We start from the raw sequence: 26,352 nt of genomic DNA on the forward strand, positions 1-26,352 counted from the left end.
ACTTCGCTTTTGGAGCTAGTTGTAACAACTACCAAGGCAAGTAGATGTTACGGTTACATGTTCAATTTTAACAAAAAAAATATTTCAATATCGTTTAGGATTTAGTAGAGCAACAACTGTTATTACTTACCACTGTTACAAATATAACCCCAATACATAAATGTTTTTAATAGAACGCCAAAATTCCAATTTTAGTGTGGAACCATCTTTGGATTTTTTTTCTTTTGAGATGTGTAGGCTGGGAATGATAAGAATGAATTGACGATATTACGAATGCACATAGATACGTACATTCACAATAAAAATTTAAAGTTTATTTATTAAAATGAGTTAATAGCTAGTTAAAAAAATGACTGAATCGGCCAGCCAATCAAATATCGAGACCTTGCAGAGGTTCAAATCAAATATCGAGTTCTTACAAATTGCCAACTCATTAAAATACACCCTTAACTAGCTTCTCCATGATGAATTGGGAGTTACTTTCAATAGGGAAGAGATTCTAAGACATAGTCATAATTTATAAACCATTCAAATATCCTTACAAGAAAGCTGCTAGAACTAAATTCTAATTATAAGTACAAACTTCTATTTTCCTGTCCTCTTTTTTATTTGACAATCTATATCTCGACACTAAAGAACTCCATCTATGGGTGCAGGTCTTAGTTTTTATTTTACTCAGTACAATTGATTTTATATCTCATGTAGATAGATGATCTAATAAATATCATTAAAAAAATGCGAAAAAACTTGTATTCAAAAGTAAAGATCAATTCATTTTGAAACTTATCTTCCGCGCCTACGTATGTCTCGTTTTCCTCAATCAATTAACGCTCTGCTCCAAGAAGAATACCAATATTACGACGAAGTTTTATGGCACGTACGACGTGCTAGTAATGATGACTTTCTTTTCTCACTATTTTATTTATATTGCGTTCTACGATATACTTTAATCATACACGAGCAGCAGCAAATGTGAACACGTACATAAAAAAAAGTGACCAAAAAAGGTTATCGTTAGCTTTCGTAATGAATTGAGTAAGCTTTTAAATTTAAGTGTAGTTATTAATTTCGTAAACCAGTCAGGGTTTGATACTTTCGCATACTTTTAACTTAGTATGTATTTAATTTATGATGATCAAAAATATTCATATATTTTCAGTAGGGTAGAAGGGGGTTTAAATGTTCGCGAATTCACCATAATTATCTCAAATGTAAGCAAAGTATAGAATTTTTTAGTGATGCTGTTTCAAAACAGAAGAAAAAAGATGTGTAACCAGCCCAAACAAAAGGCGAAATGTGTAATGTGGAAACGCCCTTGCGTTGGTTACTTTTTCGAAATGATCGGCTGAGCCTGATTCTTTATAACAGAAAATTGCGAAAATTTTGTACAAGTTCTTGTAAAAAAATTGGAATCCAATTATTAAAAATCGTTTGAAAGATACAATTTGGAATTTTTGGATTTGTATTAGCTTTTGGCAAAATAAGTAAGGTTGTTTCTTAATAAATGATTTTTAATAAACTTTAAGATATTTTAATAAATTCGAATAATAAACTTTGAGATATTTTAATAAAATCGGTATGGTGATAGTTAAGCTTAGCCTTAATTAATATGTTGTAATATAAAAAGTCTACGGTAAGTGATTTAATTATGAAAATTAATTAAAATTTGGATTAATTGGCAATACTTTCAGAAAAAACACCATGCGTGTATTAAGCAGGTATTTGATTTTTAATCACTTGTAATATTTAAACAATTTGTAGAAACATTGTCCAAACCGAATAACCTGCAATAGTTATATATGTATTACAATCCACTACAGCACCACAGAATGCTTATAAATCACTAATAAATTTATATTAGTATATTATTTAAACAGTTCGGGGAGCAACTTACCTAAAGACAAAATTTTGCTCATATCTACTTATTTTTTATTTTAATTCATTAAATAATATCAAGAAGTTGGTTTGCAAAGTGAGAATATACAAATTAAACATTCTATTTGGTATTCCTTTATTTAAAATCGTTTTTGTTGAATACTGCAATTCAGAAGACTACTATTCGAATAAATGTTCTATTCTGTTGCACGGTATAGTAAAAATGATAGGTAATTGTATGCAACAATGTTTGAATATTGAGAAGTCATCGTTATGATTCTTGAAAAGGGTAGTTTTTGTTTTAGCATAACATTGGACGATCATAATTTTTCTATTACCTCGAATTTATTCATTTCGCCTACCGCAGCCGCATTTGTGAATCGATTAAGGAGTTCTCGATAGCGTCTGCTATCGCGTTTCAAATGCAGATTTGACGATTATCGATATTTTGAAGAGATTATAAGTGTCGGCGTCCGTACAAAACGCTTCTTTACACGCGATTATTCGAGTTCATTGCGTGTCCTGGAAGCCCTCGAGATCGACTTGGGAAATTTTCATAGAATAATAATTGATTGCTGCTTTTCGTAGAGAGCGAAGGGAATGGATGTTCGTTTAAAGACTTCTCCGTCGGCTTAATACTGTATAATAACTTTAGCAAATATTGATAGATTTATGAGGCTTATATTCGAAAATTTATAAGCGGCTGAAGCAGGTTAAATAGCCGAATTAAGATTCCGTTTAGGTTTGTATTAGACTTGAGAGATGTTAATGCTGTTAATGTTAAATACAATGATAATAATTACTAATTTAGCTAATACTTCTTTATCGTGATAATATAAATGACTAAACTAGGGGGTGTATGGCATCGTGCCTTAAGGCAAATTGCTGGAACTTTCCGTACCGTAATTAAAAATCTTGGTACGGAACCAAAAAAAATTACACAAAATGTGTACACATTGATAAAATCTCTATAAAATATTCGATAATTTAATGTACATATATCCAATGAACATTTTTGACCGCAAAATGACATTTTTTTAACTTATTTTTATTGATAGTCCATAACCGCTGGGCCTGCCTTCCTAAAAATTTAATCAGTTCTTCATCTTGTCAATACAAGTAAAATCTTTTTTGAATTATTAAAATCGGAAGCTCCGTTCTCTTAAAAACTGAGTTACCGTTTTTGGCACTTTTTGCTCCGTATTTACGGAGCTGTCGCCAAAAACTAATCAGCACATCTCCTTATCAATACGAATCGAATGTTTTTTGAAATACTCAAATCAGTTGATCGGTGTTCCCTAAATCGTCGACGAAAATTTGTATCCGCACACACATACACACAAATATACATCCATTTTTTCTAAGCCTTGGAGTCTAAGGTATGCCAAAATATTCAGAATCCTTTGAAACGTAAAGATATAAAAAAAATTTCATTTTCGATTTATTTGCGATCACTATAATTTGAATGAATCATATAGTAAAAATATTCATTTAAAGCATATAAGTCAGCTTTAAAACTTTAGCCAGAATTAAAATTGAAATCTGGAATATTTTCGATATACAAAAAAAATGAAGTTTCTTTTTCCAAAAGCAATTGTTTTATTTGACCACCTGAAAGTTTTTTGAATCATTCAAATCGGGCGCTTAGTTCTCTTCAAAACTGCCGTTTTTTGCACATTTAGCTCTTTTTACCCGTCATTATGCATTGAATGTTTTTTGGATCATTCAAATCGGATGCTCCGATCTCTCAAAAATTCGATTTGTATTTTCTGCACTCTGTGCTCCGTCTCTCCAAAACTGCTGGACCTGCGAAAAACTAATCAGCACAGCTCCTTATTAATAGGATTCGAATGTTATTTAAACCATTCAAATCGATTGATCCATGCGCCCGAAAACTTGAACAAAAAATTGTATCGATACATACATACGCACACACAATCTTTTTTTTTTGAGGTATGCCAAAATGTTCAGAAACCTTCAAAACGTCGAGAAACGTAAACAATTTTAATTTAGATTTTTGGACGATTACAATAACTTAAATTAATAAAATATTTAATAATTAATAATTATTTAGAAATTAATAATTATATTTAGAAATTAATAAATTATTGAATAAAGAAAATAACTAATTTTGAATATTTTTTAAGTCTAGAATTTGCGCCATATATGTATAACTAATTTGAGAGATACCATAAAAATGGGCGTTTTAACCTTTGATCCATATTTAACATCGCAATTCCAAAATTGCAATTTTAAATCTAATTTAAACATTCCAAATCCACTCGGTAAATATTAGCTGGGATTAAAGCTAATTATTTTTGTATGGAAATTTAATTTTGATAAATGACTAAAAGGCAAACTCTTCACTAAATTGTTATACATATTTGCATTGCATACATGACTATTAATCCGACAAATACCATCAATTTAATTAGATTTTTTATACTTGAATTCATTTTTAACACTTACAGTTCTACAAAAAAGTTTGATTTAAAAATGAAAAAACCCACATGTAAACTCAGTTCGTATTAAAACTAATTATTATTATTATTCTGAAATTTCATTCTCACGAATGACTAAATGCAAATTGTTCACTTATTTTTTCAACAAAGTTTAGTTTTTTTTAATAAAGTTCTTAAATTGAATTCTCAAGTGCTGAAATGGTAGTTGAGTTTTTAAGATAACGGAGCGTTCGATTTCAAAAAACTGATTGCATTTTTGGAATGCAGATCTAGCGGTTTCGGAGATCTAGTAAGAAAGCAAAAAAAGCCATTTGGCGATCAAAAATGATTGAGACATAAGCACATCAAGTTATCAGATGTTTTAAATATTTCAATGTTTAGTACAATTTTAAAAAATGTTCAAAATTTTCAAAAAAATAAAAATAGGAATACAAAAACAATTTTCAAAAGAATTTTCAAAAAGTCAAATTATTTAAAATCCTCAAATATAATTTTTTCAGTGTTTAAAAAAATTTAAAATTTAAAAATTTGAAATTTTGTGTCAAAAATTTGTTTTAAGGGACGATGCCATCCACATTGCAAATTGATTTTACAATTACTAAAACTGAATGAATAGGATTTTTTTAAGTATAATTATAGTCATTTGTGTTTTTTATTGCGTATCTATCCGAATTAAAAAATTACTTGTTCGATGTTTTTCAAAATTCTCATTCGTTTTGTTGAGTAATAATTTTAGCTTGCAAATTTGCAGTTTTAGAAGCAAGATATTAGTTGTTTAATTATTAGTATTCTTGGCAATTTTTATTTAATTTATCAAAAACTAGTTATAGTAATGAATGTAATTTCATATAAAAACATTGCATTAAAAAATTAAAGCATAGCAGTAACTAACAAAATAACGAAAGAAATAAAATCAATATTATCTTTAAATGTTATCATTGTACCGAATATATTGTACAAATGTTTTTCATCTTGATTTAAATTTCTGTTAACGAAATGAGTTTATTTTAATATGTAAATGAGATTATAATTAGATATAATATATACAACTGAAATTGTTTTCTCATTATAAGAAATCGTACAGTTTTGTACGCTTTTATGTAATGAGGTCAACGGAAGATTTCTATATAAAACTTTTCCTCAAGTATCGCAGCTTTGAAGTGCCGTTTCCTGTTTTCTGCGCGACATTATGTTCATCTTAAAGAAAATGATAAATGACATTGTGTTTTGCACACGATCTCGTTGTTAATATCATAATGATGGCTGGTGTCACACTATTTTTGTTACACTATACTATAACATAAGTGTCATCGATAGAACTTGTATTATGGAGAAATTTTTTCGTTTTTTGTAAACATTAATCACTCAGAGAAATCGCGGAGACATTGCTTTATTTTGGAAAAAAAGATAATTTTTATGCTAAGTTTGGAAGCATTATAACAAGAAAGTTGTAACTTTTATTACAGAATCCTTTATATACTCTTCGATAAATTATATTCAATCAAACCTTCGATAACGCAAATAATTCGCACCGTGAAATTGGAAAACGAACTAAAAATCTGTTCAAATTCGATTTGGAGTTGACAGATGTTAATGTTAATTAGGACAATGGTAATATAAATATTAATTTAGCTGTTACTTTTACCATAAATAATGACGAATAGATCTTGCATATATTTAACATTATTTTAGTAGTAGTAGTAGCAGTAGTAGTAGCAGTACATAGCTATGATTTGAACTGACATTTTACACAAACATATTGTAAAAATGGAATAGTCTATAATAAGAATTATATTTAAGTCCTTCGTACTATCTACTTACTAATCTCAATTGTTGGTTGCGCGGTAAGAACTTATGGTCTGAACAAAAACCGTGTTCTCGGAGAGTTGTCGCAATAACAACTTCGCGTAAAATGGAAACTGCATACCTAAATTACTAAGATGTTAAATGTTATAATAATATATGTATATCTAAAATCTGATACTTGCATAATTAAATATTACCAATAATTAACCGCCAATTAAAATGTTATGAGTAATGATATGTATTTATAAAAATGCAGACCGTAGATATTAAGAAACATACTGACAATTTATCCTGATTTATACATATATTGACTAACTATATGTAATTCATTATCATAAATGAATTGTTTCAAAAAAAGGCTGATAAAGTCACATATTAGGCAGTTTTAACAATGCTATGATCAAAGACGATTTTACTAAGAAACGAAATAAAAATTAATTAGTAGAATATATTACAAGTAATACGGCAGGTAAAATGGATATAAAAATGCTCCTAATATTACAATATATTACTACAATTATTAAGAATTTATTTACTATCAATTATGAACAAACTCAAATCATTATAATAAACAGTTATGATGAATATTTCATGATATGTACAATAACTGACATTTCATCGAGATAAATTAAATCGAACTTATTATAACTAATTAGTTTTTTATTTTAATTTTTTTTTTAAGTTGTTGCAATATTTAACAAGAAGTAGCCTTATAAAAAGAAAAATGGTTCTTTTATACTATGACATCAAACATTTTGTTGTAGCGACCGTCATTAAGACTTAATGTATCATGTTCATTACTTAGATTTTATCAGCACGCAACAGAGCCAAAATTATAATTTTTGCTACTGTTAATTAAGTGATGGATAATTAGAATGTTATGATACAAACAATATTCGTAGAAGCTTTAGTCTTCGGATACATAACCTAATTCATAAAATATATCAATTTAATATTATTAACTTCCCGTAGGGCAAGTTATAGTAATAGCAAAAAAATCGAAAATGAAAATTTTTAAATAACTTTACGTTTTAAAACCTTCTGAACATTTTGGCATACCTTAGAAAAAATTGATGTGTGTGTATGTGTGTATGTGTGTGTGCGTGTATGTGTGTGCGTTCGGATACAAATTTTCGTCGACGATTTCGGGAAAACGGATGAAGTGACTTGAATAATTTAAAAAACATTCGATTCGTATTGATAAGGAGACGTGCTGATTAGTTGCCAAAAACGGCAACTTAGTTGTTAAGAGAACGGAGCGATTAGAATAATTTAAAAAACATTTTAATTGTATTGACAAGATGAAGAAGTGATCAAATTTTCATGAAGATAGGTCTAGCGGCTTTCGAGATCTAGTAAAAAAAGTAAAAAAAAAATCCATTTGGCGGTCAAAAATGATCATTAGATATATGCACATCAAATTAGCATATATTTTTTAGAGATTTTAACAATAAGTATAAATTTTGTTTACATTCCTATGGGTTCCGTACCAATGTTTATCCGTTAGACGTCGATGCGGCGCTTACGCGCTTCGATATCTCGTCTCTATGCAGTTAAAGCAGTACGATTGCTTTAAAAAATGTTATGAATTTCCAAAATATTCCAAAATAATTTTTTTTTCAAAAATTTTTTTTTTCCAAAAAAATGTAAATCTTTGTCAAAAATTAAGTTTCTCAAAAATCTAATATTTTCAGAATAAATTTCTTTCAAAAATGTAATTTAATTTACATGCAAATTTTTTACAAAACTAGCTGTAAGTGGAATTCTGTCTTAAGGCAATTAAGGCATCGTGCCTTAAGGCAAATTGCTGGAACTTCCCGTACCAAAAATTATTATTTTTTTAAAAACGATTAACATTTTTGAAAAAAATTTACTTTGAAAAAATAAGATTTTTGTGAAACTATAAATTTGACAAAAAATTACTTTTTTTTGAAAAAAAAAAAATTTTTTTTTAAAAAATTTTTTTTTAAAAAAATTTTTTTAATTTTTTTTTGAAAAAAAAAATTTTTTTTCTTTATTTTGACATATTGTGGAAGATCAGAACTTTCTTTTCAAAGCAATCGTACTGATCTAACTGCATAGGGACAAAATATAAAGCGCGTAAGCGCCGCGTCGCTGTCTAACGCATAAGCATTGGTACGGAACCCATAGGAATGTAAACAAAATTTATACTTATTGTTAAAATCTCTATAAAATATCTGATAATTTGATGTGCATATGTCTAATGATCAATTTTGACCACCAGATGGCATTTTTTTACTTTTTTTACTAGATCACCGAAACCGCTAGACCTGCCTTCAGAAAAATTTGATCAGTACATCTTGTTAATACAAGTAGAATATTTTTTGAATTATTTAAATCTTCAGGAACTTTATGCCGCATATCTTCGGAAGGGCTAGACCTGCCTTCGCCAAAAACTAATCGGAACGTCTCCTTATCAATACGAATCGAATGTTTTTTTAATTATTCAAATCGCTTTATCCGTGTTCCCGAAATCGTCGACGAAAATTTGTATCCGAACACACATACCCACGCATACACATACACACGCACACACATACATCCATTTTTTCTAAGGTATGTCAAAATATTCAGAAATCTCTGAAACGTAAAGATATATAAAAAATTTCATTTTCGATTTTTTTGCGATTACTATAAATTACCCTACGGGAAGTTAATAAAGTTGTATTTATTTTTTAAACAAATTAACATAATTTAAGCAATTACTGATATTGTAAGTATGTTTAACATTATCAATTGTATATCAATTAATTACTTTTTAGTGAAAGCGAAAATTTTATTTCAGAAATGAACAGCTGAACATTTCACCTAAATAGTTGGATCTCATTTATTGTCGATCAAATTGATTATGTATTCGTATAGCTAATTTCATGCAACTTACTTTAAAGCAAAATGCCACTTACAACTAGTTCATTTATCTATTTACAGTAGAACTATATCAAACATCGAAATACATTCGTTATTAATTATTTATTTGCATATATACCTAGGTGCCAAAGCAACAATCTTCAATATTAATACCTTAACGAAACTCGGTTGAGATTCCGCAAAAGCTGTAATTCCGTCCGCACCCGAAAGCTGGCACCTCGGCGGAAAAGCCCGACCGTAGCACGAAAACGAGACGAACTGTACTCGTACGTCGAGCTTAAAGCTTTTATCGTCAGTATCCCCGCGAATTTCACCGCGCATGGTCCTACGTTCGCTTGCGGTAAATAATAAAAAACATCGTCGCGATAATTGTACGTCTATTACGCGTGTGATTAAAATCAATCGTTACAATTTGTTTGGATGTTCTGTTAAATTGTATAATCCAATTGATATTATTAAAAGTGATTTGTGCAAAAGTTTATTAATAACATGTTATGTACCACAACTTTGGATTAACGAGTGAAGTTTTGAAGAATTTCCGCCGCTTCTGATATTTTTACTCGCTGCCGCGTTATAAGTATACTTATACATGTTTGTAATGTTAGGCAGAGTTGAGGTTATATTGTCTTTCAGAATTTGCATAATATAAGCTGTTTGTTCTTTAATTAAAACGCAAGATGAAATGTTGTGTTTGCGAAATGTGCGTTTAATAAACCCTTGTATTGCGACTGTGTAGGGGCTTTATTGCTCTTGTATAAGGTTGGTTATTAAAAAACATTTCTGTATTATGAATAATTTTAAGTTTATCTCTGTGGTATATTATGAGTTGAATATTAGAATGTATTAATGTATAGTGTTAAATTATTAATGATTAGTTTTTATGTCTTACAAAATTTGGCGCAAGAAATTTAGTTTTATATTTATTTATTCATATTTAATTTCGGAAAACCTAAGATTTTTAATATTTCTAATAACCTTAGTCCTATTAATTAAAATACATTTGTGCCTTTCCGAAATAAACAAAAATATTAGATTTTTTGAACTGTCGAACCTTTTATTACAATTTATGACGAATGAAATACAATGCTTTCAAATTAATATGATACAATTGATGACATTATTGTATCAAAATTAACATTATGAGAAAATCTAATCTAAATCATAATACGAATGTATCTTGATGTTTTGATAACCGTTTTCAGAATACTGAAATTGACAGAATTTTAGAACACTGAAATTGACAGCAGTCATTTCAGTGTTTTTATAAATCATAATTGTCCAAATTAATTGCAACTTCTAAAATTTCATACTTATAAAATTTTAGGTAATATTCCCTATTCGTTTTAGAATAAAATCGGTAATATTGCCTAGAAGTTATAAGCAATAAAATTTAAAATTGACCCAATAGTTTGAGTCCATTCCAAATCGTTTACCTAATTACATTTGTAGAGGAAACTAACTTAAAATGTTCAGTAAAATTTGGAAATCTCTAACCCCTTATTATTATTCTCAAGACATTTTCACCAAGACTTTAAAGTGTATCCGCAAATCGAAAGTTATTTTTTAATATACCTATCAAAAACCAAGAAATTGTCGTAACACACATGATTTGTAAAAGGAATTAAAATTTTATAGTTCTTAAATGTTTAACACAAATTGGAAGATTTCAATCTATATAATTTCATGTTCTAAAAGAGGCAAATGATATAACTATAAATTCAATAATTAAAAAATAATACTAATTAAAAAAATAATTTTCAAATTCTCAAAATTGTAGTTACAGCACGTAAATAAATCAAATTAAGTAATAATTTGTGCTAATATGTGTTTTTATGTATATAGAACAAATCTATTGTATAAGATAATATTTTAAATACTTACTTTCGTAGATTATCTTACATAGAGAATAGTACAAAATATACAACAAATACTTTTAAACATTATAATCACACGTTCAGATCTATTTTTTATTCATATTTAAGATCATAGGTTTTATTACAAATCTCTCTGTATAACAAAAAGAATAAAAAAATCCTGAAACAGTTGTCCGATGTGTAGAATAACTTGAACTTCAACTAAATTAATAAAAACCTAAAAATGACATGATTTTTATTCACGAATGTGAGCAAAATACGTTAGTCGTTATCATTTTCAACTCAAAGCTTTTCAATAATAAAATTATCAAGTATTTTTACATTTTACAATCTTGATTAAATGCACCAACTTTTGATGAAACGTATCAACACACTCTAGCACATTTTAAAAATTCACTGAATATATGAAAATTTTAATTTATAGTCCAACAAAAATTTTTAATACTAGATAACTTAGGTTAATTATTCTATTTTTACTGTGGTCCTAGAAATGTTACACGCAGCTGCGGTTTCAAGGTTTAAATGAACACAATTAATAAAATTTAACCACAGTAAAATGATGACAATTTCGCAAAATACTAGAAGATTCATAAAACTTGTCAATACAATCTAGTACATTTTGAAAATTCACTATATAATAAAAAAATGAAATTCATAGTCCAACAAAAAGTTTTGATTCTTGAAAACTTAAGGCATTTATGATATTTTTACTGTGACCCTAGAAATGTTATATACAGATACGGTTCCAAGGTTTAAATTAACAAAATTAATAAAAATTAACCACAGTAGAATGATCACAATTTCGAAAAATTCTAAGGGGTCAAGCTCAAAATTTTCAAAGTGATTTTTTTTTCTAAATTTCGCAGAGCAGTCAAAGTCAATTCTGTTACCCCGTTTTGGCTTGATTGGCATTAAGGTTTGGGGTACCTTATACCATTCTTTCATTAAGCAATATAACGTGTAGATTTATTTTCTAATCATGAAGTAAAACAAATATTTATTATCACAATACTAATATCATTAATACTTAATAACTTGATTTTGATCTCATTTTTTGCAATGTTATACTTGTTTTCAAATGAAAACGTGAAATTATCTAAATTTGTAGATTTTTCAATCTGGAATTGTTAAGATTATTATTAACATCAATCTCCAATAAGACGTTACTTCGTAAAATGTTTTGGAAATAATTTCATATCGAAACTTAAACGCAATGAATTCAATTTATAAATTTCTGTGCCTTGAAGTTGTTTGAAGTCGCAAATAACGGCATGCTTTTTCCTTCATAATGTGAACGTATCTAACTTTCGAAAAGTTAAATGTTACGTTTATTCTATTTTGTTCCGAGTTATGCTTTCGCAAGACATTCGTAAAATCACCTATGTAATGTGCGCGTGACGTATATTTGAATGTTTTTACCCATTTCGGTTTGCCATGCTTATATCAAGGGAGATTTTTTATCAGTTCTCTTTACCACAAAGAGGAAATGATTTGCCGCAGGCAAACGATTTTCGCATTATAAACAGAAAAAAAGATTTTTATCAAATATTTCGCATCCTTTGGAATTTACTTTGAAACAAAATTAACTTTTGTGATATCTATTTGATACGTTTTTTATTTTATATCTTTTTTCGCTTAAAGACAAATAGTGAAAGTCATAAAGGAAAGTATTTATTTCAGTACGCAATTAAAAATATATAATGTGAATTAATTAGGGATGACATACCCAAACTATACCCTGATCAACCCATAGCGGCTAATAGAACAGAATGAAATAAATATAAATATTGGCTAAGTCGTACTTTTTTTGGAGAGTTTTTTTTTTGTTTACAAACGCAAATCTACTGTATATTCCATCCAAAAACGACCCATCTGATATTTGCCGAAAAGTAATCAAGGCAATTCCTAACCAATTTTTTCATTTTCAATATTGTTAGATAAAATGTTGACTGAAAGTTTTACAATTTTCAGCTAATTACAAAAGAAAAACGGTTACACCAATCGTCCCACAAAACTAATCAACGCAAGTAATCATCTAATTGCATACAATAGCTTTTAAACATTCAGAATCGGTCCAGCTGTCTTTGACAATATGTCGATAAAGGTCAAAAATCGGCTCACACAACATACACACATGAACACTAACACACAAATGCAATATCCAAATTAGGTCTCATTCGATTCAGAATGACGTAAAACGTAAAGAAAACCTGAAATTAGCTTATTAGATTTTTTCACGAAACATTAACTCCTCCTTCCGGAAGTTAGTTATGAATTTCATTAAAATAGTTGATAGTTTTTAGTTGAAGTATCTCTGATATAAAATCTGATCATATAAAATAATTAGATGTTTATATGATAATCCCACAAAATATCTGGATTCTGACTAAGTACGTATAATGTTCGTTTGGCAATTCAATTTCAATAATCCTAATCCAAGCGATTGAATAAGTTAATAAATAGGTAAACTATAATTAATTACTGAATTTCAGACAATAATTCTCAAAATCTGTAACCTCCTATTCTCATAGCATTTTTACCAAAACTTTAAAATGTATCCGCAAATCAAAAGTTATTTTTTTAGTATACCTATCAAAAACCAACAAATAAAAATTCGAGAGCTTACAAAAAATATAATATGATGCTATTGAGCATTAAATTAAAACTTCAATTTATAAATTGTGATTAAGTTTACACCATCTTGTGATTTGTAAAACCTTACTAATAAACCTAATTTGTAAATAGTCTCTACAGAATAATTCTTGGATTGTTTTTTATTAAATTTTAATATTAAAATTAATTACTGTTTTAATGTTTGTAATAATCAAATCAAATCACACTAAAAATTTATCTAAAAAAATTACATGAAACAATTATACTAATTACGCATTTTTCTTTAACTTTCTTTTGAAAACATTTGTCATTATTTAGACAATTGTTTTGTGCATACGAAATTGAAGCTTAGATTATAAAGAATTTAATATTTTAAATCAATGTCATATATATGAATCAGACTCCTCTTTTATTTTTTTTTTATAAAAATGATAGCCAAATAAAAGTTTCGCCTATGAACTTCAGTCGTCATAACGTACAAACAAAAGTTTCATTGTTAAATTGTCGTTTCTGATATTTCCTTCCATAGTCGATGAGAATTAAATGTTCGAACAAAAATAATGAAAAGAGTTTCAAGTGATGCTGCTTGAGCATTTTTTGAACAAGTGACATCGTACCCAACTTTTGAATTAATTTTATTATAGGGAAAAAGTTTTGTTTGAATCTCCTACGAGCAAAATAAAATCATAATCTCAATTAATCATTCTCTTCATTTTTCCCTGATATGTGTTTAGATATTCTATCTATAGAATTCAGATTTAGCAACTTGTAAAATTGTGAAAATAGAATTTTGAAATTTTGACACTACCCATTATTTTAAACCATATTTCACGAAAAATTAGAGTTTATAAAAAATATTAAAATGAATTTTTTATCCTACCTAATTATCTTTGCTCCTCAGTATAGTCTTACATTTTCTCTATCATAATCTATTTTATATTATAAAATACTTCTAAGAAAAAAATTGCGTTATTTCATTTCATGTTATTTAAATAATCTCTTACTGCTTGCCTATTTACAGTTGATTAAATAATACGAATTACATGAAAATTATGATTGCATAAAATTTGAGTTTTTATTTGATTTGGTAAAACATTACGTTTACTTAAAATAGTTAAAATGATACTATAAAATAAAAATATTAATTTTAATTAAATTTGTTTTTGGTATCTGATATTTGTCATACTTTCATAATCAAATAAATTTAAAAATGTTTAATACAAAATTATCAATTTGATACTGTGCTATAAATTGATAAATTTTCTACGTGAAATAATATTTATTGAGCGAGTGAAATACTTAGGAGTTATAACACATTAATTAGAATAATAATTATTTATTCAGTTTTTGTAAGTGAAAATTGTAAAAAATAAGATTACATTTATTGCTAAGCAACAAGCTCAACTTGAGCTGTCAAAATTATTTATTTTAATTTAAAACAATTAGTTTTTTACTCGAAATATTTTCATAATAAAGTTATCCAGTATTTTAGCAGTTAAGAATGCTTAATGGTGAAATGCGCCAACTTTTGATGAAACTTGACAACGCACTTTAAGATATTTTTTTTAAAGGAGGTCCTTTTAAAGTCGACCAATTTTAAAATAGTTAAGTTTGCAGTTGAAGAAGTCTTTATTCTTGAGGTATAGTGTTTTTATCCTTTACTGATAACATTAATAAAATTAATTAATCACAATAACCGCAAAATGATATTTCCCACAATGTTCTGAAAAAAGAGTTCATAAAAACTCAATTTCTAAACATCGTGAGATAAATATTTTTTCTGAATATTTTTAGGACAGTTAAGGTCAATCTATTACCCCGTATCGGCTTGACATTAAGTTCTGGTACACCCCATAAAATGAAGAAAATTAAAATTAAATTATAAGTTTTAAATCATAATTATCTAAAATACTTTCTAAAACTTAACTTTGTTCAAAAAAAATGTACAATTAGCGGTACAATCTCGAATTTAATTCTGCTATTATTTTTTATTCATAGTCCTATTATTATTTTGTGAATCTATTATATAATGCCGCAAAGTTTTCGGAATAAACTCTGAACTTGAATCTATAAAGATCAATTCATTGAACAACTTTCCCGAACACTTAAATAAATGAACCCGAGTCGGAACGCGATGGAAAACGTACTATTTTGAAACAACGGGCGGGCGTACGGTCGGCTCACTCGCACTGTACGTCGTCGAAATAACTTTGTGTTTAGTTTCCGATCGGGAATAATGATAAGACTCATTCGCGGATAAATTACATTCAGGTATATTACAACTTTTCAGAGAAATGTACGGAACAACCAGGATTTATCGCGGTATTACGTTACTGTGCATATTCGTATGAAATATTACTTGTGAATATTCAAGTTTTATTATCAGAATGCGAGCGCAGATATAAACGAGGGAGATGAAAGAATTAAAATTATATTTGTATAGACAACCTTTGTACATATAATGTAATTATCAGTATATAATATCATTGATTTCTCAAAGTTTGGCATGATACCATATTAAAAATTAATTAAAATTTTGTAGAAACTCAAGCTAAATATTACTATGAAGATTTTAGACATTGATGCCAATGATAAAAATATGCAAAGCCGCACAACTACTGCTATTAATATATTACACTAAAGTAAATGTTATTGGGAAAATTTGTCAACTTACATTGGGGTATCAAATCTAAAAATAATTACTTTTATATAAAACTTTTTAGTATATTCAAATCAAATTTTAAGTCGTATTACTCAATTTTCTCGAGTAGAAAGTAGAGCCTAAAGATCTATGGGTAAAAAAATCCACCATCATTAATTCAATAAGGTCTATAATTTTTTGATGATGCCATTTTAATGTAGAAGGCAAAAGATGTGTAACCAGCCAATACCTTAATTCTTACGACGTCGTTCTGCGGACGTAAATGTAGCTGTATCAATATTCATAACGAAAGGTTTTTTTTCATTGGTAGTTTCTTTGATTTCGAGTTCTTGTATTTAATTTATAACGTCTGAATATAATTCTAAAGTATGCAATATTTAATTGTTTTGTAGAAGGTCTTTCTTTTGAAATATCAAGTTTATATACTATGAAATCTTTGTAAATCCTTGTGCCGTTAAAATTTATTTTGTAAAGCCTCTTTAAAGTTAAAAAGATCTGGATCATATTTCTCCCCTGCATATGTCGTTTATTAGCCAGCTCATGAGGCAAAAAGGGACTGATAAATTTTACAAAAATATCTAAAAAAAAACACTCCTATAATTAGGGGTTTACAGAGAATTTACTGAACTTAGTACGAATGCTTTTTCTTAGACTGCTTCAGGGTTTCAGACAGATTTTTTTTTTAATTATTCTGTGAATGTCATAGTAGAAATACAAAATCTATATAATAAATTAATATAATAATTGGATATATAAAAACAAATATGTTATATAGACATAGTAAATAAATGATTAAACACACACACAGTGTTAAAACACACTGTATTCGATATATAAAATGAACATTAATAGTTTTCCTTTATCATAAGTACTTATTTTATGCCGACTGCGCAATTCATTTTATTTGATCAAAATTAAAAAATCCATTTCAGAATTTGATATGTTTTTTTGATTTCTAAAGCCGATATCATATTAATGTGAATAATAATGAAAAAACTATATGTAGAAACATTTCATATTGCATGATTTAATTATTAACTTCCCATGGGGTAAGTTATAGTAATCGCAAAAAATCGAAAATGAAAATTTTTATATATCTCTACGTTTCAGAGGTTTTTGAACATTTTGGCATACCTTAGAAAAAATGGCTGTATGTGTGCGGATACAAATTTTCGTCGACGATTTCAGGATCACGGTTCAATCGATTTCAATTCATCAAAAAACATTCGATTGATGTTAAGGAGACGTGCTGATTAGTTTTTGGTAAAAGCAGGTCTAGCCGTTTCGAAGATACGGGGCAAAAAGTGCCACATCCGCTAACTCAGTTTTTAGGAGAACGGAGCGTCCGATTTGAATAATTCAAAAAGCATTTTACTTGTATTGACAAGAGAAGAATTGATCAAATTTTCATGAAGGCAGGTGGTTTAGTATGTTGAGATAGTTTAGTATATAACATATTTATAAAGTAAAATTTTACTTACCCAATGAGCTTCCGACCGTATTTCGCGCGGCCGATTTGTCAAATCTTTAATTATTTTTTATAATTAAACATCTTCCCATAGGCATATTTTAAGGTGTTTGGTTTGACTATCGACTCCATCGCTATGCGAAGTTACATCAAAATCCAAAAAGATAAAACCTCAATCGATAAAAAAAATAAGAAAATAAGGATTCAAAATACGTAATTAGAGATAAGAATAAATATATACTATTTACTGGCTACCGCAATGTATTTGCGCATCTAAAGCAACTACTATTTAATAACGTATTACTTCGTCTTTGCAAATACAATTCCAGGTTGCTGTTATTAAACACACCATTAAGTAAGCTACAGCTTACAAATATTCAAGTCATGTTTAGTATTACATATCAGAAATATATAGTGTAATGTCGCATGTTGTATGTACCACCGAACATCGCTTGTATTGTAAATAAGATGTCTCGAAATAGATATATTTATGTGGCATCAACATATTATATTCCATATGCGAAACATACTTAGATTTACCTACACAAATACGTTATTTACATAATATTTATGTCGGCAGAGAATATTGTCGAACAAATTTTGTCGCAATGATTGTGTTTTTATTTTTTTGTGAGGTTCTCATTGTTTGCTGTATGTATAATATTATTGTATTTTAACAAAATTAATAATTTGATTCGAAAGTTTACAATTTGATTTGGAAACTAGTGGGGCGCATGGCATCGTGCCTTAAGGCAAATTGCTGGAACTTCCCGTACGAAAAATTATTTTTTTAAAAACGATTAACATTTTTTAAAAAATTTTACTTCGAAAAAATTGGATTTTTGAGAAACTATAAATTTGACAAAAAATTACTTTCGTTTTGAAAAAAAAATTTTTTAAAAAAAAAAAAATTAAAAAAAAAATGTTTTCTTTATTTTCACATATTTTGGAAATTCTAAACTTTTTTTCCAAGCAATCGTACTGCTTTAACGGCATAGAGACGAAATGTCAAAGCGCGTAAGCGCTGCGTCGTGGTCTAACGGATAAACATTGGTACGGAACCCATAGGAATGTAAACAAATTTTATACTTATTGTTAAAATCTCTATAAAATAACTGATAATTTGATGTCTAATGATCATCCGCCAAATGACATTATTTTTAGTTTTTTTATTACATCTCCGAAACCGCTAAACCTGCCTTCATAAAAATTTGATCAATTAATTATCTTGTAAATACAAGTAAGATGTTTTTTGAATTATTAAAATCAGACGCTCCGTTTTCTTAAAAACTGAGCTACCGTTTTTGGCGCTTTTTGCCCCGTATCTTCGGAACGGCTAGACCTGGCTTTGCTAAAAACTAATCAGCACGTCTTCTCTTCAAAACGAATCGAATGCTTTTTAAATTATTCAAATCGGTTGATCGGTGTTCCCGAAATCGTCGACGAAAATTTGTATCCGCACACACACACACGCACACACACACACACAAACACACACATACACACACACATACATCCATTTTTTCTAAGGTATGCCAAAATATTCAGAAACCTTTGAAACGTAAAAATATCTAAAAATTTTCATTCTCGATTTTTTTGCGATTACTATAACTTGCCTACGGGAAGTTAATTAATCATTATCTATTAAATTTCAAAAATAAACTTCTAAAACACAAAAAATCATTAACATTTCACTACATGTTGAATAATCTCAATGTACTTTTAATGCGCTTGTACGCTCTCACTAATTGCTTCATGGAAAAAAGCTCGGACTTTCTTCTCATTGTCGGCGAACGGATCGTCAAGAACTTTACTGACTGGCAAGAAGTTCTCGAGAAAATTGTGCGACTTTCTGTTTAAACGCAACGAGAGATACGTTTTTGTGTGATACACAGAAGTCACCAATTAGTTTCCGTCTCTTGTGTTAAAAAGTATAGAACGCTGCGATGTGTAGGTAAAATTCTCAAATTATTTCTTCAGTAGGGAGGAAACATTGTAAACTAAAGTTTATTGTTTGAAATTTGAATAAAACGTGCTTATATTAATTTGGTTTATTATCTTTCTGTAAAAAAGAAATTCAAAAGAATTGAAAATACATTTTTATGTTTTTACGATTCTGCTTTCTGAATTTTTGCCTACTTCAGAAAAAATGGTTGCATGTATGTGTTTGTATGCAAATACAATTTTTTATCGATATATTCGATTAGATAATTAGTTTTGAGCAAAGCCAGATCCAGCGGTTTTGGACATACATAGTTTGAAGTGCCAAATATAGCAATTCCGTTTTTGAGAGAACGAATGATTCAAAAAACATTTCACTTGTATTGATAGAATCAAGAATTCTGGCGATCCAGAAAAAAATCTTAAAAGAAAAGTCTTATGCATTACAAATTATAAAATATTTTTTAGAGAATTTAATAATGGGTACCTTGATTATGATAATGGGTTTCCTTTTCTATGATGGGCACTAATTTAGTTAAAATTTTATTTTATTGAAACAAAATTTCTCGACATGTTTTTGACACTATGAATAAACCAACTCAAATGAGTTCCAAAATTTTTTGGGTTCACTTACATATTGCAAACAAATTGTCTCGACATGTTTGATACTATTAATAGACCAACTCAAATGAGTTCCAAAATTTTTGAAATATTTCATAATTTTATAAAGATATTTAATATTACGGTACAAGATAGTTCCAGCAATTTGCCTTAAGGCACGATGCCATGCACCACAAGTATTGTCTTGGTTAACAGTAAGGAAAGTTTATATGTCTGTGCTTGTGAAATAGTGATACCAAAAGTTTGTCGAAAATTTTCTCAAAGACTGACATGCTAACAAAAATATTACCAAGAACTGTTTCATTTACATATAGATGTCAAACAATTATGTCGCAAAAAGGATTTGATTAAACATCATGAGCAAATGATTGTAGTAAAATTGAAAATTTGCAATGCATTACATATCTACTAGGTAATTGTAATATACATATACTATATTTCATCACTTCATAATAAAAACCTATGAATTTATAATTTACGAAGTCGATTAAATCTTTATAAATCTTAAATGCTCCATAAATAAAAGTCTACTCCATTTTAAATTGGTACTTTTTATGTACGCTAATTTACCTGATTGTTCACAAGACGCTCAACATTAAAAATTTACACCAGTTCAAATTATTAAAATTTATGTATAAGAATAGATTTAGTTAAACTATCAACTACATAATTCTTAATTAGTTTTTGATACTCCTTGGTTTTACCTTCTACAAAAAACTGTGGTAAATTTATGCGAAAAGCTGTAATAGTTATACGGATATTCAGACAACAAAATTTGAAGCTAGTATAAATATTATATTATATTCGCTGCTAACAGATATGTATCATGTCATAAGTTTTAAATCAATATATTATCCTATATTACATTCAATATTCACAAACGCTATGTTATTTGATTCATTCAACGCGTAACAAGATATAAATAACTAAAAATCTATACATCAATTTGATCAGTTTGGATTTTATCAAGCGTATTGCCCTCAATCAAAAATTGCAATCAATTAGGAAACCATGCAGAAATCCAGTGGTGTGTGTGACTAAACCGTTAGATTTTTCATGATTGCCCAATGATGTTTTATTTATTGCCGAGATAAAACCTAAAACGGATGCATAACTCGATGTTTAATCACAAGCATATATCACTGGATGTTAAAATATGTCTGTCGTGTTTGCAGAATTCTATAGTTCAAAAGTTTAATTTTAAAACTGTTATTTGCACGTCCGAACATATGGATAAAAAGTATTTGTGAAATCTAAATGAAAATAGATCAAACAGAATTCTTTTATACATCGAACATATGTATGCTCCGAAATGAATGCAAACATATGTAGAAAAAAGGCACACACATAGAAAAAGATTGCAAAAATATATTATTTTTACATATGTATAATTGCTATATCACCAACAAACACTTTTTTTGGTTTTAACCAAAACCGTAGTAACAAATATTTTTCCGTTATAAAAATACGATTTTTTATTTGGTATAAATTTTATTGAAAACAAATCTCCAATGTCATAATTTCTGGTAGTACTAACAGCACTTATATTTATAATTAGTATTAAATACTAATTATAATAATAATTCTGAATGTAATTTTTATTAATAATTCATAAATTTTATATAATTATTAAATATAAATACTTTATTTTATTTTATATAAAAAGGTCTGTTGTAAAAGTAAGACCTACTTTCTGCGATTCTATTAGATTTCATTGTAAAACAACTGAGAACTACGTTTTGATCTTTACAGCGAATAACGTTACTACTTTCTTGCGTTAATAATGTAATGGAGTATTTTCATTTGTGAGTTGAAATGCATAATTATATCATTTAACCCTTTCCACTCTGATGCCGTCGTTCTAGTGGCAAAATTCATATAAATCTCGGAATTCGCGAGTGAAAAGAGTTAATTTTTCGCAAGGAAAGTTTATGTTGTCGCCAAAAAATCCGACTTGATAGTGTTAGTTTTCTCGACGCTTTAAGTCATTCTTAGTCATTTGAGATCGAAGTAAGATGATATTTAACCTATTTTACCTTGTTTGCACAACAACGGCTGAATCGATTTCATTATTTTCGACAATTCGATACGTTTTTGCAATTGAACATTAAAAAAAATCTATGGAACTATGTATGGCGATAGAGTTCCTGGTTCTAATAAACATACGAAAATATTAGAGGCCTACGACGAAACTTTCAATTCTAGAAAGTTAATCAAAGATTGGATTAATCGGTCATGATTTTAGAAAGTATTCCATTGATGTATTAGGTTTGTATTCATTTTTTGAAAATGAGCTCTTGTCCACAGAAACTTTGTACAATACTATTTACATAAATAGTATTATATAAATATAATACTATTTATGCAAGAAATCTGAATAAATAACTCATAAAAATTTCGTTAATTTATTAAGTCGTTTTGTTAGTCGGGTAGTTCATGCAACATACCTCAAGTCAAGATGTCACCTTGTGCATTTGATATGTAATATTTTATGGAATTAAATTTCTGTAAAAATAATTTAATTTGGAATTTTTAGTTTATTTAAAAACCAGAAGAAAAATATTTATCGTTTGTTAACTTCCCGTAGGGTAAGTTATTGTAATGGGCCGAAAATCGGAATTGAAAATTTTTACATTTCTCGACGTTTTGAAGGTTTCTGAACGTTTTGGCATACCTCAGAAAAAATGGATGTGTGTGTGTGTGTGTGTGTATGTATGTGTGGATACAAATTTCCAGTCACGTTTTAGGGCGCACGGATCAACCGATTTGAATGGTTCAAAAAGCATCCGATTCCTATTGATAGGGAAAAGAGCTGATTAGTTTTTGGCAAAGAGAGGTCCAGCCGTTTCGGAGATACGGAGCAAAGAGTGCAGAAAATAGAAATCGTATTTTTGAGAGAACGGAGTATGCGATTTGAATGATCTAAAAAACATTCAATTAATAATGATTGGGAGAAGTGTTTATTAGTTTTTGGCAAAGGCAGGCCCAGCCATTTTAAAGATACGGAGCTAAATATGTAAAAAATGGCAGTTTTTGAGAGAACTAAGCGTCCGATTTAAATGATTCAAAGAACTTTCTTGTCTTAACAAAATAATCGATTTTGGAAAAAAAAATTTGTCCCATTTTTTTAGTTTTTTGTATATCGAAAATATTTATTTTTAATTTTGACTATAGTTCTAATATACTTTACAAATAATTTCAAATCTGTAATTCAGTTTATATAATATTTATAAATATTAGACAATGTTACAATATTTATAATAATCTATTTGAAGTCATTCAGTAATCCTCGAACATTTCGTTACGGTACGGGAAGTTCCAGCAATTTGCCTTAAGGCACGATGCCACCCACCCCACTAGTTTTTTATTGTAATTTGTAGAAACAGGAAATCAATATTTCATATTCTAAATATGAACACATACACAGTATTCACTATATTTTGTTTTTCTAATTTAATTATTTCAATAACGCATGTACACGATATAATCCAAGTTACATGCTGAATAAATTCACCAACACAAATTGTATTTTAAAAAAATATTTTTCTCCGTATTCCTGAATCAATAAAAGCACTATTTGCGGACAGTTCAAATTAATTTTCAGGTAATATCATCAATTCGTAGAAACGTTGCTAATGGTATCAACTAAATAATTACACCGTGTATGTAAATAAAATGTCCTTATGTGCAAACATGATGTTGGCCAAATGTATTAGATATATGATACCAAACCAAACATTAAATGCTCCCGATAAAACAACGACATGTATAAAGCAAACATATAAATAATACTAGTTCGCGGGAATTATTGTTTCAAGTCTGGAAAATATTATTGTTGGTGGTAATAAAGCAATGCAAATTCATGACTATAAATCAAATGCTGTTATTCTAGGTATAACTTATATCTCTTAATAAATATCGCTCGGTTCATAAGATTTATAAAGCTTTAAAACTATATTTTTATACTGTGAATAAATCAAACTCGTTATGCTGATCAACAATGATGATAAATACATAAAATTATTACATTTTTTTAAAGTGTATTTGTAAAATTTATTTCATTGACAGTTACATTTTTATTATTATTATATTTTTTCTTAATAGTTATACTTGATCTTTTTCAATTTTAAGATCAGTTATACAAAAATTATCTAATTCGTTATTATATTCATAAAATTCTCTTATTTTTTTAGTGTGAAATACCTATATTACATAATTGATAAGCATTATTTCCCAAATCAAATTTTCTTCAATTCATTGGAACAGAACATCCATATATAAGAATATTAGAATTTATTATTTCACTATATTATATAATTGCAGAATATACAGGTAGTATTCAGGAAAAAATAATTTTAATATTACCACTGGACTTGTTCAAAATATAGATAAACTTGATTCGCAATCAATATGAAATAGTTTGTTAAAAATACGCATTCTTAATAAAACCTAAAATTATTTTCAGAGCATTTCATGTATATATAGAAAATATATAATTTTGATTACATATAGAGTCGAAAAACAACATATTCAATAATTCGAAACGTCACATACAATATACTTCAAATTGCAAGAGTACATTTGCAATCAGAAACTTTCAGAAAGGAAGTTCTGCATAAATGATATAATAAAATGAACGTGAACTTACATAGAAATAGTTCAATAGATTTCATAAATTTCCATTGAATATTCACAAGCCTAATCAAAATCTATACCAGAATCATTTACATTTTATATGTATAAACCAAGTTGTGTTGCCAGTATGTTATTGAAAACTTATGGAGAAAACCAGATATCGTAAGTTTTTATTGAAAATTGACAAGAAGCATACTTAATGCAGCTACTAAAATAATCTACACGTTATATGCATGAGCCAAGTTGAGTTGCTGGAATATTATTTTAAATATATAATAACAGTGTGACTTCTAAGACAATTAAAAAGCTTTTTTTTTTCAATATCAATCTATTTAAGAGTTCAGTAAAATTTTACATTCGCCAAATCTTGAGCAAAATATGTCACCCACAAAGTTTGTAGATAAATATACATGACTAGAATGGTAATTATTCAAAGTTGAAAAAGCTCAAAAGCTCTTCAAAACAATAAGAACAAAGATCATAGACTTACCAACTGTGGCTTGTACTAGCATTTAAACGTCGTAATATTTTTTGCATACTGCTTTTTAAAAGTCATACTTCGAAATAATTTCATGATATGTATACAATGTCGAGGGAAAGTCTGGAAACACGCGACACTTACATACATTTAGCATACATACATCTCATTAGCATATAAAACATGACAACTGTATGAAACATAGGATTTAGACTCGCAAACGTTGAGAGCAGTGTGTCTAAAAACTGATCTTCGGTTATGAACTTGAAAAACTGTCATAAGGGTATTGTATAATTTATTATTGTTATATTTTTTTGTCAATCAAAACTTTTATTGTAATGTAATAAAAGTTCAAATACAGTTTCAGACGAGCTTTTTACAATTTTACGATTTTGCGCCCGAAGCTTTTAGTTATTGTAAAGATATTCGCGATTTATACATATCTCAATTGAACACGATTTTGAGTTGCTGACAAGTTCTATATTTATTATATAATTAAAATTTATTTCATTGTTTCTGTTATAGATTTGTGAAGAAATTAGAGAAAAAATATTTGATTTTATTTTATTTTATGAATTTCTAATCTTTAAATTCTAGAATTTATTACTTTTGAAAATTAGGTAAATGCTAAAAAGTTCTGATATTTATAAGTTCTGATTACAGAATTTAAGTAATAGTGTGTTTTATGCCAATATTGATGAGCGTCAAATATTAATTAAATTTCAAAATATTTATTATTTTTATAATACATTGCAAACACTATTTTGTGGTGCTTATTAATAAAATGATATGCACTTATAAAGGCTTTCTAAAATTACTATTACGAAATGGAAGTTTGTGGTTGGGGGGTAGAAATTTAAGGCTTTGTGATTTTTTGGGTACAAAAAATATTAGAAGTTGCTCAAAAAAAATAAGATATAGTATGAGTGGCCAAACTTTTACAATTAAATTTAGTTTATGACATAGGTAACATTTTTGTGTGAAACCATATTTCTTATATCGTGCTAATGATGACAGATTTTTCAATA

This window comes from Ctenocephalides felis, unplaced genomic scaffold (genome assembly GCF_003426905.1).
Source record: "Ctenocephalides felis isolate EL2017-DRISC unplaced genomic scaffold, ASM342690v1 CF-g0.4_SCAFFOLD_01604, whole genome shotgun sequence".
In the NCBI taxonomy this organism is placed as follows: domain Eukaryota; kingdom Metazoa; phylum Arthropoda; class Insecta; order Siphonaptera; family Pulicidae; genus Ctenocephalides; species Ctenocephalides felis.